Raw genomic sequence first — 13,385 nt, forward strand, 5'->3', positions numbered from 1 at the left:
TCAATATGTACTGAAGGTCGGACAAGCAGTAATGGGCTTAATCTGCAGCAAGGGAGATTTAGGTTGGATATTAGGAAATCCTGTTTCACAATAACAATAGTTGAGTTCTGGAATAGGTTTCCAAAAGAGGCTCTGGAAAATCCTTTTAAGAACAGGTTGGACAAAATCCTATCAAGGTTTACTTGGTCCTACCTCAGCACAGGGGGATGAAGTTGATGACCTGTGAAAGTCCCTTCCAGTCCACCACTTCTGAGATTGTGCTATATATAGCCCTAGCAAGTATGCTTAATGCCTTACTCTGAACCCCAAATTCAGGCACTGGTCATCCTTTCCTCTACTTGATTTGACTTTTCTCTCAACTCTTGCCAGAGCAGTGCTTTCTGTCATACAGGCCCAGAAGAGTAGGGATACAGTCAGTAGAAGAAAAACCCCAGACATTTGACAGTATGTGATGCTCGAATTGCTCTCACCTGTTTCACCTCTGAGTCAATGTGCGATTATAAGGTAAATGCAATTCCAGCACAGGAATCCATCTTCAAAGATGTTATGAAATGGCTTAAGTTACGACCAGTCAAACTACAATAAGTTACTATTTAAGAGGTTTTAGAAGAAATATTAATCAATACAATCATTAAGCAATGTTGCCAAACATTGTTATGGGAGTGTGTTCAAATTTCAGAATACTAAAGAAACAAGGAACACTGTCAAGGTTGGTAGGCACCAAACTGGATTTTTTTTCTCCTCAGGTTTTTTTTTCCTGTGGGAATGTTCTAAAATGATTTTTTTATCTCTGGTTTTAAAAAAAACCCCAATAGTCCAGTATCTGCATGAATCCAGATATAGTAGAATGGCATGCATTGAGATGGGAGTTGAAAAGGTAGCACTTAAATGAGATTTAAATCACCTCCAAGGAGCTTGTAGACAATGGCCAAACTTTAAAAGGTACATCAAATCTGGCATCTGATCTGGATACTTGCAAAATTGGGGGTGAGTTCTGCAGACACACAACATTTAGATCACTCCTTGACTTGCATGTGCAAATGCTTGCTAACAAGGAGTTGGGTAGACTTGGCTCTGCATCTGATTGTAGGGAAAGAATTAGGATGGGTTGAGGTAAAGTCTTGACAGTGTTCTTTTTAACAAGGCCTCTGTAACACTTACATTAGTTTCAAGATTATCAACAAGACTCGTTTGCAACTTGAAACAGTTGAAGTCTGCAAGTGACTTGTTCCTAAATGGGTGGGGTAGCTTAGTTGTGGTATGGAATATGGAAAAGTGTAAGCTGTGAGACAGTGATTAACCAGCTTTAAGAACCTAGGATGTACTTCCTTAGCAAAGTATGGATCAAAGGACTCATAAGACAGGACTTCAGCAGCCTATTGAGTATGGACAAGTCAGCATAATTAAAGAATGACAAGGCAGCAGCAGCAACAGCAGCTTCAACTTCCAGAGAAGTGAAGGCATAAGATACTGTGCTGATAGTGAGCAGCTTTCCAAAGGCTAGTTAAATCTGCTGAAATATCGAAGAAAGTCTAGCAAGAGTTCTTCACCTTTTGGAACCTCCTTGAGTGATAGCCACTTGAGTTGACACAAAATCAATAGGTCTAGCATTTAGACCTGAAAGGAAGGGCAATGAGATAGGTAAGGTTTGCCTTTAAAAATTTTTCATGAATTAGAATAGTAGTGGTTTTTTAAACCAGGTAAGAGTAATTTATTTACATTGCAGGTTGAATGAGAAGCTGCAGCTTGACAAAATGAGGAATGTCTTGCATATCCTCTTCAGTTCAAAGGTTTCTGACTAGGTAAGACTTGTCCTGTACAACAAGCATCTGATCATGACCCTTTAACTCACTCCCTTTTAGATTCTCTCCCTCCCCCCTCCCCCCCCCATTAACTTGTATTGAGCTTTTTCCTAGATAGGAGAAAGAAGTACATTAGCAAATCACAGCATTTGCTGCTCAGAATTAAAGATATTTTTGGGGGGTGTGAAAGCAGTTCTATATAATTCATTTCTCAACTGTCTTACAATAATATGTGGATCAGTGATTGAGCAGTGTACTATAGTCTTCCCGCTGTTAAGAGAGCTTCTAAACAACCTTTTGACCACAATTCAAAATAGTCTTTAACATGGTGGCTGTAGAGTATTGCAGATGAAAGCATTCCTCCTATTAACGAGAACAATGATCTGTTCCTTTGCAAAAGTCTAGGCTCTCTCTAACGGCATTAGTAATTAGCAAAGGCAGTTTTTTCCTTAGAATGTCCTATAACAAGTAGGGATCACTTAAAGTGGATTTTAGCCCAAAACAACGCTTTTATTTATGTGGGGACAGAACAATAAAATAACTTGTTCTCTCTATTTTGCACACAAGTCCTTGACTCTCTTGGATGTTTGCTGTTTTTTTTTTTTCAGTGTTCATCTCTCTAGGCCTGAAGCTGTCATGGTGGGGAATGTTTCCATTGTAGCCCTTTTTTACACTGGAGTCTAGTACCTGTTTAAACAAAAAATTTTCAGTCAGATAAAATATCTACTAGTTTTTATTTTTACTTTAAGACTGCTTTTCAGTGAACAGTCATAGTTCAAGTACAACTCAGCCAGTATTGTCTGCTTAAATTGCACTAAAATGAAAAATTCAAATGAACACATTTCACTTAGTTTTAGCTGTTAAGTGTTCATATATGGATTTTGATTAGTACTAGAATCCCACCAATTGAGTCCTGTCAACATCTGCCTGTGAGCACCTAAAAATCCAACCTTTGAAAACATTGGTGTGAATCATTCTTAATAGTTATCTTTAGATGGCATGTTTGTAAACACCATGAAAATCTCACTTAGTGCATTTTTACAAATTAAATGATTTCCCCCATCCTAGGTTGAGCCAAGGTTGAAAAGGTAGCTTTGTACTGAGGCAGAAGGTTCTCGATACCAGTCATAGAGTACTAGATACCCTTGTTGCATCTGGTGACTAGCATCCTTTCTTAGCCGGAGGTTGAAAACTGCTTGTGCCTGCCTGCTGTAACCTTCCCAACCCTGGCTAAGAGGAACCTCTTCTGAATGCACATGATCAACAAAGGGTCACTTCTAGATTAGATCATCAATTGATTTGCTGCAGCCTGCCTATAGCATCTTCAAGTGTTAAGAACATACAGGGTATCTAGGTATACAGTTCCTGGAAAGTATTTAGTTCAGTTGTAAGATCTATAGATATATTGGTGGTTCTTACGATGACTCCAGAAAATACACCTCTACCCTGATATAACGCAATTCGGATATAACGCAGTAAAGCAGCGCTCCTGGGGGGGGCGCTGCGCGCTCCGGCAGATCAAAGCAAGTTTGATATAACGCGGTTTCACCTATAACGTGGTCAGATTTTTTTGGCTCCCAAGGACAGCGTTCTATCTGGGTAGAGGTGTAGCTACAAAACATCAGTCTTTTCTGTAGATTTGTGCTTTGGAGATTTTCTTAATATTTTAAGTGTAAAGCTTGGATATCCGAGTTTCTGAAATTTCTGGATATGTAAAATATTGAACTAATTTACTTCTGCTTACTGTCTTCCAATTGCTTATGTTTTAGTTTCAGTTTCATCAGACAAGGAGATGAACTAATTATTTTAAAGAAAAGTTGGACATATGTTATACCAGAATATCTGAATTTCCAGGTAATATATACATAGGTGCTTTAAAGAGTGAGGATTGTCCTTTTTTCATGGACAACACTTTCTTTTCTCCAAACTGGGATCCACTTCAGATACTGGAACCAATTTACTTGGTGCAGTTGCTGAACTAGCAGTAGCTGCCATGCTTGTGAACAAAGTCACTGCCATACCAGTTTCTAATTGGTTGCTTTGTAAAGTACTTTAGGATACCAAGAGTATGAAATATGCTAGATAAAATCAGATTATAACAGAGAGGATCAATCTTAATTTGCTGTCCTTGCTATCAAGGATAAAGAGTTACAAGGCATTTGTTCCTACATTGCAACTGTAATGGGAAACTCCATTAAATACTTTCAAGTATGAAAACTCTTCTGTGTGTGTGTGTGTGTGTGTGTGTGTAATATATAATGTCACTTCCATTCTGTGTGTGTGAACTGTCCTGTTTCCCAACAGGGGCCCAGTTTGATGCAGAGTGAGACTGAAATTTGGTTTGCCACTAGAAACTATGGAAATCAGTCTGAACGTTTTTAATTAAACTGGTTATCTTATATTACAACTTTGAAACAGTCTGGTTTCCAGTATTTTAATGGGTGGAGGGAAAGATTGTAGTCCTTCCTTGTATCAGAATGTCACAATGCCTTGGCTTACCGTCTCTTGGCTATATGTTTAAGACACTTTGTACAACGAATAAAATAACATTGTTACTTCACTGGAGTATTCCTGTAAATATCAATCTGATCTCATTTATCAACACTTGTATTTTAAAAATATGCTTGAACATAGTGATACAAAAACAGTCTGGGGTATGTTAACTTTCTAATGTATCTGAATGATTCTTTTTCTACTGTGGATGCTGCAGGTTGACTACTGTACCTCTAAGATAACGTTTTCCTGAACTCAGTGGTGCAAGTCTATCCATCATAGAAGAAAAACTACCCTTCCATAGAGGATAATGTCACAAGATTTGAAAACAGAAATTAAATCTATAATTAAAATGTCAGATAAAGGCTTAAAGGATAATAGTGTAGTGAAACTTTACAGCTTGCATTCAAACAAGTTTTAGAAAAGAACATCCATAAATGTTAACTATGTATATCAAAGTATTGTTGATAATGCATTTCTCATTTTCTGTACGAGAATGAACTGTAAATTGTCATGACTTTTTATTAAAAGTTCTCTTTTTTGAGTAGTGTCAGTAAGAGCTTTTGTTGTCTTCCTATAGTACTGTAGAAGTAATTGAATTTAGAGCCATTCAAAGGAGGCTTGTGGCCAGAAGCAACCCTTCTAATGCTATTTGACTTGAATGAAATGTGTGGTCTTAATTCAATAAAGTCCTGGTCCAGTGTGCGCAACACTTGGAACTGGAGGGGTTGACCAGGAAATGAATTGCATCTGCATGGGGATTTGAGAATATAGTAGGTCAATGTTGTGTAACACTGGTAGGGTTGCATAGGAAAACTTGCACTGCCACTGCCCTTGTAACTATCTAGTATTTTCATGTGTGCTGAAATCGCCCTTTAAACTGGAAAGCTGTGCATGTGGAGGTTTTGTGGCGGATGTTTTTTAGGAAAGATGAGGTAGGATGTGTTAGAACTTGTTAAGGTCTTATGTTAAACCTAACTTGCTAGAAACCCTCCCCCCAAATTTCTTCCCTGGATTGAGCGTGTGATGTGCCACACTCCTCTACCAGGTCTTGTCATGACCATCTGCCCCTGGATTTCTCAAACAGGGGGTCATGAGGTTATTATGTGGGGGGTTGCGAGCTGTTAGCCTCTACCCCCAAACCCCACTTTGCCTCCAGCATTTGTAATGGTGTTAAATATATAAAAAGGGGTGTTTTAATTTATATGGGGGGGGTCACACTCAGAGGCTTGCTGTGTGAAAGGGGTCACCAGTACAAAAGTTTGAGAACCACTGTGCTAGCCAATTGATAATAGGACAAATGACCACACTTGGGGTGGGGAGGGGAGAATAATTACCCCCATGTAAATGCTGGTCCACTGCCAAGCAACTGGGGGTAAGATTGTAACTCTGTGGGAAGTGAGGAAGGACCATCTCTTCTGCACAAGTTCAGAGAGCTTTGATCGATGTGAGGGCTTAATTGCTGAGAGAATGAACATATGTTGTGGTCCCTCAAAGCAGCCTACACATGGGATAGTATGCTCTCTTGGTGCAGTTACAGTTGTAACTAGCACAGTTTATGTAGTAGTAATATTAGCTTAAACTCTTAAAGTACAGATTCAGTATTTGAAGCTGTTTTGTTTCTTCACAAAAATGCTAATTTAGTAGTGTTTATAATGAATCTGGGTGAATGTAGCACTGGAAGCAAACTAGAGTTACAAGATAATCAACTTTACCATTTATAAAACAGTTCTCAATTGTTTTAGTTGCCTAACACTTTCTATTATAAGTCTTTTGTGAGTTCTCATACCTCTGTTTGCATTGGGCTTCTAAAATGTACCCAGGAGAATGTCCTCCAGCTAAAGTGCCTTTTCTTTTTGCATGCAGAGGTGTAGCCATGTTAGTCCCAGGATATTAGAAAGACAGGTGGGTGAGGTAATATCTTACTGGAGAAAACTTCTGTTGGTGAGAGAAGCTACACAGAGCTCTTCAGGTCTGGGAAAAGGTACTGTCACAGCTAAAAGAAAAGTTTGAACAGACTTTAGCATAAGTAGGTGGTGCACATTCTAATAGGGACCACTATGGGTGAAATGAGACAAGCACTATGTTCTTGAATTAAACTCTCAGAAACATGACAACCAAACCATGACCTGTGAGTGAATGCTTTTCACAAACCAGTCATTCTATATTTGACTTGTCAGTCCTCATCCTCAAAGGAAACGTGCACAGCACCTTCAAACTATGAGCTTGGGAGCTTAAATTCATTACTCTGCTAGACACTGAACAGACACTCGATTTAACTTACTACAGTCTGTAACCCTTAACTCCCACCACCACCAATGACTGGAGAGGGGTTAACTGGCCACTTCACCTTGAATGGTCCCTTGAATTGTATTAACTACTATGCTTAATCTGTTCCACCTTGCATTTAGCTGACACAGTGTAAGTATATTTCCCAGACCTGAATAAGAGCTCTGTGTAAACTCAGTAGTTCTCACCAGTAGCAGTTGGTCCAATACAAGATAGGTGAGATCTTTTTGTTTCTAACATGCTGGGAACAACAGTGCTAGAATGATACTAGAAAGACACTACTACTCAACTGTTTCAGAAGGCAGTGCTGTTCTGCTGCTACTAGGCTAAATCATCTGATAGTAGCTTACTGCATTCACCATAGTCTGATCACTATTCCAACCTCAGTATATGCATTCCCTGTTTAGGCTGAAGAAATGTAGGCAGTGCAGTGTTACAGTGGCAATACAAAGGGACAAACTTGGTGTGCTACTTGTGTGAGTTCTTCTCTTCCCCCCCCCCCCCCCCAACCCCAGTACTGTTAGAGGAAAGAGCAGGACCAAATAAAATTCAGGGTAAAAGTTAAAACAAGTTATTTGTTATGGAGGTGTCAATCATAGTGCTAGAGTTCTTTTGCATATAAAATAGTTTAACATCTTATGTATGGGAAGACACAGCATATTTTACCCACCCTTACAGAACTTTTTGATTAAATTTAATTGAATTAAAAATAGGTTCTTCAAGAAACTGTGTTGTCAGAACTCTTGTCTTGAATTAATCTATGCTGTTACCCATTGATTCTCAAACTTTTATACTAGTGACCCCTTTCACATTGCAAGCCTCTGAGTGTGACCCCCCTCCCCCGTATAAATTAAAAACCCTTTTAAATATATTTAACACCATTATAAATGCTGGAGGCAAAGCAAGGTTTGGGGTGGAGGGCTGATAGTTTGCGATCCCCCCATGTAATAACCTTGTGACCCCCTGAGGGGTCCTGACCCCCAGTTTGAGAACCCCTGCTGTTAACTCTTCAACTTTCTCCCTATAGTTTAATTCACTACATTCAGAAATATCAACACTCAATTTTCCACAATCCTGATTTTCTTTTTTTTAAACATAATTACTAATTCAGGCTTAAATCTTCTAACTTTGCAAGGTCTATAAAATCATGACTGGTGGGGAGACAGTGAATGAGGAAATGTTATTGACTCCTTCACATAACACAAAAACCAGGGGTCACCTAATGAACTTGGACAGCAGGCATAAAACAAAGAGAAGTACTTCACACCATGCACAGTCAGCCTGTAGAACTAATTGCCAGGGGTGTTGCGAAGGCCAAAACTATAAAGAGGTTCAAAAAAGAACTAGACAAGCTCATGGAGGATAGGTGATCTTGGTGTCCCTAACTGCTGATTGCCAGAAGCTGGGAGTGGATGATGGAATGGATCACTCAATAATCGCATGTTCTTTTCTTTACCTCTGAAGCACCTGGCATAGGTCACTCTCAGAAGACAGGATACAGGGCTGGATGGATCATTGGTCTGACCTACTATGTCTATTTTTATGTACATACATTTATATGTGTCTCACTACGGTCTAGTGAATATAGTAACTAGCACTGCAGCTGCAGGGGGTGACATAGATTTAGACTGTGTAGTGAGGGCCTGAAGAGGCAAGCTGCAGCAATGAGTGGGTTTGGGTGCTGCTGGATTCACCACCCAAACTGCAGGCTGCATGTCGTGCTCTAACCCTCCCTCTCTCTTCCCCCCCCCCCCTTCCCTTTCTGGACCCTGCTGTGCTATGTTAATGCACTCTTTAGTATCTAGAGGGTGCTAGAAGGTTCAACCGGGGGCAGTTAGAACACTGCAGCCTGTGTCTTGTCAGCATTTCAAACCCCCTGACATCTGGCTTTCCTCTTGTCAGACCCTCACTGCTCTCTGCAGTGGAGGAGAAGCCAGAGAGGGAATATGACAGCAGAAAGGAGGTCCAGGTCTGAGCCTGGCTAAGGTAATTAAGGGCCCTAGGCAGCATAGGAGGGCAGCTTTCCAGGGGTCAATTTATCCGTTCTCCCTGTTTGGGGGGAGGGGAAGGGCAGGCCCCCTTCTCCACTGACATAGGAGAGAGGTCCTAGTTTGTGGGGGTCCAGCAACCACCTTTTTTTTTATTTATTTTTTTTATAAGCAATCCTAGAAGTGTCAGAGGAAGGTTGGCATCTTTGCTAATTCTTGGGACCAAGCTACCACTGAAGAAATTTTAGGATTAAGTTTATGCCTTAGCAAGGCTGGCACATAACTTCTTCAAAGAGTTGTCCTTTCAAAATAGCCCTTTTCCCCCTCTTCTGCCCCCCCCCCTTCTGAAGGGGAGTGAGGCCACAAACAAGGACTATAAATGTTGCACCCCTGCTCAGCCTGGCATTTGACGCAGCATGAGAAAAGGTACTAAACTATGGGCTACTATGGTAATGACAGTTTTGACCTGTAGGTGGGGGTATTCATAGTTTTGATTGATCAGAAAAACAAAATGCCTTTTCTATGATCTGAAACTTTTCATAATCACCTTTTGCAAAATCCCTTAGGCATCGTCTGTGGATCCCCAGAGGTTTAAAACTACTGTGCTATGTCCTCGGTTGCTGCACCACCACCCCACTTGGAAGTGCAGCAGAAATGATTCCTGCAGATCAGTGAGGCCACAGTTCCCTGACAGGTAACTTTGTGGGAATAACATTTAAGCCACCCTTTAGCAGCAGAATTATCTCATTCGCAAGCTGGAAAAAGGCTGTCCTAAACCACGTGAGTAGAACTGATGGCACCCCTAAAAACACATAGACCACAAATGAGTATCCTTGTCCTAACCCCACCATGCTTTCAAAAATGACGTATTACTTGCTAGGATATAAAAAAGACTCCACACAGCATAGGCAGGGTTTGTATTATTTTCTCTGCACCAGACATACTGGAAACATGATGGAAATGCAGGCAAATTGATCAGCTGCATCGGGTAACCAAATCAAGGAAATCTGCATCCCTCCACCTATAATCAACACACTTCTGTGGTCACTGATCTCTCAACCTAGGACTTCCTGAATTCTTTGATTCCCCTCATGCTTCTTTGTATCTGAGGATAACCCTTGGAAGTGGTATAGGGAGCAAACCAGGGCATGTGACCCAGCAAAACTCCTTCCCTGCTCCCCTCTTACTTCAGGGCAGGGAGTACTTTAGTATAGCCCTTTTCAGGACACACTCTATCCCCCAGCCAGTTCAGTGGTGTACCCATTCTGACCCATTTGCTCAGAGTGGAGGGGGGAGTATGATGCATGCAGACCTTGTTCTTCCATACCTGGAGCCACAATAGGTTTGTCTTAAGGTAAAAAAATCCTGTGAACATACCCACCAGCCTTACTCCCCCAAACAGCTGTGTAGCTTGAGGGAAAAATATATACCTTCATTTTACTTTCTCCACAACACATGTCCAAAGGCATCTGGACTCCTTATCACAAGTACAACCCACACATTAAACAAGGCAGCATCATGCCACCAAGAGACTGGGCAAGACTGCAAACCTATGTAAAACAAATACACAAGCTATTGGGCTTGACAGTGTTCATTTACATGGGAGGGAAGAATAAGCTGAAGCTTGAGGTGCACTTATTGCTGTCTCAACAACCACAACAATGTATGGTTCTCACAGTCCTGACCCATGGGCAAGGACCAAGTTATGCTAAGCTTATGAACAGTGTTGTCAAGTCTCACAATATTTGGTGGTGGTTCTTCAAGTGCTTGCTCATATCGATTCCAAACCCGCCCTCCTTCCCCTCTGTCGGAGTAGCCAGGAAGAAGGAACTGAGGGGGCGCTGGGTCAGCTGGGGTATATATCCAGCGCCATAAAGGTGCCACTCCAGGGGGCTCCACAGCCGACCCACCGGATGTTGCTAGGGTAAAAATTCTCTGCTCTCAGTGCCGGAGTCAATGGTGCTGAAGCCGCCAACTGTGCCCCTTGGCACTCCGCTGCGGGACACGGCTCTGCAGGCGGATCCGGAAAGGGTGGTGCTTGCTGAGGTGGGCCCACCTTTTCCGGTTTCCAGTGCCGTTTCTGGCCAGGCGAGTGAGAGCGGTGCCGGACCAATGATGTCGGCTGCGGTGCTGGGGAACGTTGGTGCCGCGGGTCTCTCTCAGAGTCCAACCGCAGTACTGTTCCTACCGCTGAAGCCGTTCCTGCGCATCGAAGCGCTCGGTGCCAGTTCTTGGCGCGCCGTTGGAGGCTGAGGGCTAAGAGCCGCCTCCATGAGGAGCTGTCTTAAGCGAAAGTCCTGCTCCTTCTTGGTCCGGGGACGAAAGCTCTTGCAGATCCTGCACTTCTCTGCTTGGTGCGAGTCCCCCAGACACTTCAGGCAAGAGTCGTGGGGGTCGCCCGTTGGCATGGGCTTGGAGCAGGAGCCACAGGGCTTAAAGCCCAGAGCCTTGGGCATGAGCCCAAGCAAAGGACGGGGAGGAGGGAAACCCCTTCCAACCCCACTAATACAAACAACGATAGTAGAACTACAACTATAACTATTAACTCTAAAACTATGCTATAATTATCAACTATTAACAAACTATGTAGGAAAAATGCTAGGGAGAGTGGAGAGTAGCAAAGCAAAGCTCCACAGTTCCAACGACCGTCCGACAGCCGTGCACGCAGCGCACGCACACCTAATTGGAATGGATATGAGCAACACATCTCAAAGAACAACAGTTACAAAGGTGAGTAACCGTCTTTTCTTTTCAGCACAGTTCCTGGAGTCACATGAATAAAGTAAGTTTCTAGCCCTCATGGTTGCAGAGAAAAGTTTGAAAACGTAACTTGAATGTATTCCAAAAACTCAGAAACCGGAAGGCAAGTAAAATAACCCAAAATGTATTATTAAAAGTCCTGTAATTTGGGGGGGGAGAGCTGATTTATGATTTTTGCATGCTTGACTTTGGCCCTATTGAATGAATAACTTGTCTGAAAGACATGAACACTGAGATCCTCACCCCCTGCTCTGGCTCTTTTAAGCTAAGTAAAAGAGCTGATGTAGCACAAAAGGCCCTAAAGGCTCCAGTTCGAGACAGGGGAGGATTCTCCCAGAATGGGCACTGAAGAGAGAGCCATAAGGCTGCCTTTCATGGACACCTTGCAAGCTGTTGTGTAGAAAAGTGGTTCTCAACCAGTGGTCTGGGGACCCCTAAGGGGCCACGAGCATATTTCAGGGGGTCCACCAAAATAAACCAGAGAGCAAGGCCGGCATTAGTCTCAGGGCCCAGGGCAAAAAGCTGAAGCCTGAACCCTGCCACCCAGGGCTAAAGGCAAAGCCCAAGCAACTTAACTTCACAGGGCCCCCTGTGGTATGGGGCCTGGGCAATTGCCCCTCTTGTTACCCTCAACACCAGCTTTTAATCTACTTGATATGCAGAAAAACAGTTGTTATGGCACTGGTGGGCTATGGAATTTGTATAGCATGTTGGGGGGCCTCAGAAAGAAAAAGGTTGAGGACCCTTGGTGTAGAAGGTGTGCTGGGATAGAGGCATGGCCAACAGCACTATGAAGATTTCAGATAGCTCTATGGCCTATTGGGGCAGCCTGGGATGGCTGCCATTACTTAGGACCCTGTGGACTGTTTAAGTTACACCTGCACCTCTCCAGCCCTGAGAGCAGCCTAGAATCAAGAGGGCACAAAGGTGGCCTAAAATCACCATCACAGGAGAAGGCTACTCACCCTGTGCAATAACTGACGTTCTTCGAGATGAGTGTCCCTGTGGGTGCTCCACTCCAGGTGTTGGTGCATCCCTGCGCCTTCACTTGGAGATTTTTACAGCAGTACTCGTACCGGTCGTGCATGCACAGAGCCCACCTCCCCACCCCCCGCTCTGAGTGTACATTAATAGTACGCGTGCATGACCGGTCTCCTCAGTTCCTTCTCTACAATGGAGGCTACCCCAACTCCAAAGTAGAGGGGAAGAGGGACGTCAGTTACTGCACAGGGTGAGTAACCTCCTCTTCTTCTTTGAGAGGTGTCCCTGTGGGTGCTCCACTCCAGGTGACTTAAATGCAGTGTATCTCAAGGAGGTAGGGCTTCGGATCTGGTAGGAATGCAGTAGATAATACGGCTCTGCCTAGTCGTGTATCAGAGAGAGGGCCCTGAGTAAGGGCATAATGCTTAACAAATGTGTGTTCAGAAGACCAAGTGGCTGCTTTACAGATGTCAGCCAGAGGAACTTTGCATAGAAAAGCGATGGAGGTAGCAACAGATCTAGTGGAGTGAGTTCTGATGCCGGCTGGAGGCATAACTTTCTTTATCTGATAGCACAGTCGGATACACTCAGAAATCCAGTTTGAAAGTCTCTGGGTAGAAATAGGTGTCCCTTTGGAGTGCTCCGCAATGGAGACAAATAGTCTAGAAGAGTTCCTAAAGGGCTTAGTTCTATCCAAATAGAAGGACAAAGCCCTGCATACATCTAACGTATGCATTGTGGATTCAAAAGAGTTTGCATGTGGTTTAGGAAAGACGGATGGTAGGTGTATCGGCTCATTGATGTGGAATGATGAATGCACCTTTGGAAGAAATTTGGGGTGTAGTCGGAGAGTAACCTTGTCCTTAAAAAATAGTGTATAAGGTGGGTCTGCCATGAGAGCTGCTATTTCTCCTGCACATCTGGCAGAGGTGATTGCCACTAAGAATGCTGTTTTCATAGAGAGAGGTGTCAGAAGGAGCAAGTGGCTGTTGTCAGATGCTCCCGGTGTGGTGCTCTGCTCTGTTCAATGTTGATATCAATCGGCTGTGTGCATGTGTTCCCTCTGTGTGCT

General features: G+C 43.0%; 1 long non-coding RNA gene across 2 annotated transcripts; it reads left to right on the top strand.

The window, feature by feature from the left end:
• Nucleotides 1-517: 517 nt before the first annotated feature.
• Nucleotides 518-4,847, top strand: LOC135885249 (uncharacterized). 2 transcript variants are annotated; one of them, XR_010561744.1, is made up of 4 exons: nucleotides 518-1,641; nucleotides 1,727-1,802; nucleotides 3,572-3,656; nucleotides 4,513-4,847. It is a non-coding gene; the product is annotated as an uncharacterized LOC135885249 (long non-coding RNA). The 2 variants fall into 2 exon arrangements; XR_010561743.1 differs by having other exon boundaries at nucleotides 518-1,802.
• Nucleotides 4,848-13,385: the final 8,538 nt, after the last annotated feature.

The sequence above is a fragment of the Emys orbicularis genome, chromosome 11, assembly GCF_028017835.1.
Source record: "Emys orbicularis isolate rEmyOrb1 chromosome 11, rEmyOrb1.hap1, whole genome shotgun sequence".
NCBI lineage: Eukaryota > Metazoa > Chordata > Testudines > Emydidae > Emys > Emys orbicularis.